Below are 4,979 nucleotides of genomic sequence, written 5' to 3' on the forward strand. Positions count from 1 at the left end.
AACAATCCACACAATATATATATATATATATATATATATAGCAATAAATGTTGGTAAATTGACAATATTTTTCAAAGAAAATACTTATTTTTATAAGAGCCATTCAAAGATTCACATTGAGTTGAATGGAAACTCTTGATTTCTACTTGCATGATACACATAACTGATATATGGTTTTTGAGCCAAACAACACACAACCCATGAGTTTTTGAGCTTAATTACATGGTTACATTTAACCATAATTTTTATTCCTGTGTGTTTCACCCTTCTTTTCTATGCTTGCAATCTTTACTTTGTTTCAGTCTATATATCCAATATAGAATGTATTTACATACTTGCATATGATTGAGGCCATTATTTGAATTTTTTCTCACTTATCCCAAATAAGCCTACCATTTTTTGTCACCCTTGTTAGCCACCTTGAGTCTTTTAACCCCCATTTATTCTGTTCTATAACCACATCACTAGCCTTAAGCGGAAAAACAAATTAAATATCCCAACTTTGGATCCTTGGTTAGCTTAAGATAGAGATTGTGTATCAATTAAGTGTGGGGAACTGTGGGAATATGGGTTGATAGGAAAGGATTAAATTAATAAAATAATCATAATTTGGGAGCATGCTCATGTGAAATTCAAATAATTAAAAGAAGCCATGTGCATTGATAAAGTCATGTTTTACTTTAAAAAAAAATTTCCTTTTAAATAAGTAAATAAATAAGGGGACAAAATTACCCCAGTATCAAGTTTAATAGAAAAAATCAATGCACATGGAATAAAGTTAAAAATAAGTTTATGCATGAGTGTGTGATACAAAAGTGTGAAAATTATGGGAAGCTAAGCATAATTTTAATTGTATAGAGTATGTATATGTTAGGTGAGATCTTAGATTAATCAAGGATTCAATTTGTAGCTCACTTAGCCTTATATATATATGCCCCACCTTTACCTTAGCCCCATTACAACCTGGAAAAAGACCTCATAATGTTTGCATGTATACATTAAATATTTGTTGATTGGTTAGATGAAGAACAAAGTTTTAGAAAGCATAACTAGAGAAGAATAGAGAGATTAACCCCAAACACTGAGAGATTAGAGTGTAAACACAATCCAATGAGGGTTCAATAGCTCAATTCCATATATCCATGTTTAATTATTGCTTATCTTGCAAGTTTGTCAAATCTTTTGGTTAACTCAACTCAATTGTGAACATATGACATGCTATTGTTTAAGTGTGGGGAGGTTGATAAACCACTATTTTATGATTCATCTTGTGCTCAATTGAGTGTTTTTATCAATTCTTCACCCACTTATTCATATGAATTGCATGATTTTACAATTCCTTCCTTATTCTATGATATATGTGAAAACATGTTTCCTATGCCTTAAAAATATTAATTTTTAATTAACCTTTATTACCATTCGATGTCGTGATCTGTGTGTTGAGTAATTTCAGGCTTCATACGGCAGGAATGGCTTAGAAGACAGGAAGAAAACACACAAAAATGGAAGGAACGCACAAATTGGAGTTTTGAAGAAAATGGCAGCGACGCGCGCACATGGACGACGCGGATGCGTGCCTAGAGCAGAACACAACCGATGCGTACGCATGACCGACGCGTACGTGTGGAAAGGAAAATCTCCAAATGACGCGCACGCGTGAACCACGCGCACGCGTGACAGACGCTACGTGCAGGAATCTGCAGAAAACGTCCTCAGCGATTTCTGGGCCCCTTTTTGGCCCATATCTAAGCCCAGAAACACATAATAGAGGCTGGAGAATGAGAGAATCAATAGAGACAATATTCATTATTCACAATTTTAGGTTTTAGATGTAGTTCTCTAGAGAGAGAGGCTCTCTCCTCTCTCTTAGGTTTTAGAATTAGGATTCCTCTTAGCTTATGATTATTTCTTCAATCACAGGTTCAATGTTCTTTAATTTATTTTCTCTTCTACTTTTATTTACTTTATTGCTTAATTCATTTATTTTCCCAAATGTTGGTTTATGAACTTCATGTTAGGATTGATTTTCTTAATTAATACACATTGAGGTATTTCATATTTATGATTGCTTTCTTTTATTTGTTATATAAATAATTTGGATTTTTTTTCTTTTGGTTTTGGTTGAGTAATTGGTGACACTTGAGTTGTCAAACTCAGCTGTTGATTGAAAATTGGAAATTGCTGATTGATTTGGATCCCTCTAAGGCTAGTCTTTCCATAGGAGTTGACTAGGACTTGAGGAATCAAGTTGATTAGTCCACTTGACTTTCCTTTATTTAGTAAGGGTTAACTAAGTGGGGGCAATAAACAATTCTCATCACACCTGATAAGGATAACTAGGATGGGATTTCCAGTTCTCATACCTTGCCAAGAATTTTTCTAATTATTAATTTAATTTGCTTGACATTTAAATTACTTGTTCCTTATTTCAAAAAATTCAAACGATACCTTTCTATAACCAATAATAAATCATACTTCCCTACAATTCCTGGAGAAAAGACCCGAGGTTTGAATACTTTGGTTATAAATTTTATTGGGTTTGCTTAAGTGACAACCAAACTTTGTACGAAAGGATTCTCTGTTGGTCTAGAAACTATACTAGCAACGAGGACTTATTTGTGAAATTCTTTACTAGCAGAAATTCGATCGTCATATACATCCCTAGGGTTGTTGATGGATATGCCAAAGATGACGTGGGGATTTCTTTTCTTTGGTTTAGGAGTTTTTCGGAGTTGCTTGTCTATTTGTGTTGTTTGATACTATATGCTCCACTTTAGTGTGTTAAGCTCTTTTACTTTCAAAAAAAAATTCCATCTTCATAATGTCTCTATCTTATTCTGTCCTTGTCGTTTTCTTCTCTGGTTGAAGGAAGAGATTGTACTTTTATTGAGATGTCTTCAGGTAGATGTTGATTCAATTTTTTTTCTATTCCAATCCCTTGATGTTGTTCCCAAGTCATTGACTTTTCTTTTTAAATCAATCTAATTTTGTGTTGTGTGGCTTATCAAGGTTCTGCTTCCTTCAAGCCAATAGTCCCTCTAAAAGAGTGTAGATTTATTGTTCCCTATAAATTTGGTGTTATGCTTTTGAAATATTGGTCAGATTTTTACCAGGTCTTTTCATAGGTTAGAGTTTGTGTCTCTTGCTATTGGTTGAAAATTGACATTATCCATATTGCAATATTTTTGGTAAAATATACTTACCCATAGTGTATTAAGATTCTCTCTCAATTGCCATATAACTTTCAAAAGAAAGGTATCATTCATCCATGTTGATTTTTACATCCCAAATCATCCTCATGTGTAGGTGTGCAAATAATTTTTTAACTAATGACATGTATTTTTTTTCTTATTTTTATTTTTATCATCTCCCCAAATGAATCCCTTTGGAGTTTTTCTAAATCATTGCAAATAGATTTAGAAATTCTTTCGTGTTGCATATCAAAATTGATGCTAGGAGTAATCACTAATTAAACTAGGGTTATTGACATTTATTCTATTATCCCTTCAATTTTCTTTGAACTCTCTCTAGAGCCACTTTTAAGTTCTCTTTTCCTCTTCTATTATTGTTGATCATTGCTCTTAAGTATCTTTCCAGATTTCTATTTCCTTTGAAATCAAACTTCTCTAAGGTGTTCTGTTTAGTTCCATTGGATGTGTTTCTTGAAAAGATAATAGATAATTTGCCCGTATTGACCTTTAGACCAGCTACTTTCCAAAAAATATCCATCACCTTATTCACTTTTTTATTTGTTGTTCGGTTGCTTCTACGAAAAGAAGAAAAATGTCTATAACCATGAGGTGTGCAATTTTTAGACCATTATTTTCAATGCTTATAGGATTCTAATTTTCTTTTGTCACTTGTTGCTCTATGTATTGGGAGAGCTTAGCCATGCATATGACAAAAAAGTAGGGAGATATGGAGTCTCCTTGTCTAATTTTTCTTGTAGGTTAAAAATTGTCAGTTTTACTTCATTCCAAAGGATGCTGTAATTAACTGATATAACCCCTTCTATAATGATGTTGATGACTTTGGTTGGTAGTTTTATATCCTAAAGTTGTTTTTCCATGAACCTCAAATAATTTTATCATAGGCATTTTCAAAATCGATCTTGATCGCCATGTAATTCTTTTTCCCTCTCATTTTTTTCATAGAGTGCATTTCTCCTTGGCAATACGAATGTTGTGTTGAATCTTTCATCTTGGTATGAAGCTTGACTGATGGGGGGCTTATTCTTTCATTCAAATTAGACTTTAATCTCTGAACCAAGATTTTGGTTAAGATTTAGTCTGACGTTACAAAGGGCTATAGGTTTCAATTCGTTGACAAATTCTGGATGTTGGATCTTGAAAATGAGAGCTATAAGAGTATTATTTGACTCTTTTATGCCTTCTGAGTACCTCAAGCACTCCTTCGTATGATCACAAATCCTGTTCAATTTTTCTTGAAGAACGCTACTGGATATTCATCCTCTCCAGGTGCTTTAAGTGAGCCAATACTACTAAAAAAGTTTTTTTTTTAATTTCTACATCTGTAGAGACTCATTTAAGCAAGTTGCAATTTGAAAAGCCTAAATTAGATGAAGACATATTTTCAATGATGAAGGGATAGGTATTTACGATATAGATCATTGTAGAAGTCGATGACATGATCTTTAAGAGCTTGTTCATCTTCTATTCAATCTCCGTCCAATCCTGTAAGTTTGAGAATTTTGTTTTTTCTTCTAATGATAGTCATAGTGTGATAGAATCTCATGTTTCTCTCACCTTACACAATCCACTGTTCTCTGGACGTATGAAGATAGAGTGTTTTATCTTTGTCAAGAATGTCATTGAGTTCATTGTTGAGAGATTTCTCTAGATCTTCAAGAAAGGGATTTTTTTTCTATAACTTCTACTCTTTTAAATTCTCCTAAGTCTATTAAGGATTCACCTCTTTGATATGAAAATGTTCCTAAAGTACTCTTTTCTACTTTACCA

Source organism: Arachis ipaensis, chromosome B09 (assembly GCF_000816755.2).
Source record: "Arachis ipaensis cultivar K30076 chromosome B09, Araip1.1, whole genome shotgun sequence".
NCBI classification, from domain to species: Eukaryota; Viridiplantae; Streptophyta; class Magnoliopsida; order Fabales; family Fabaceae; genus Arachis; species Arachis ipaensis.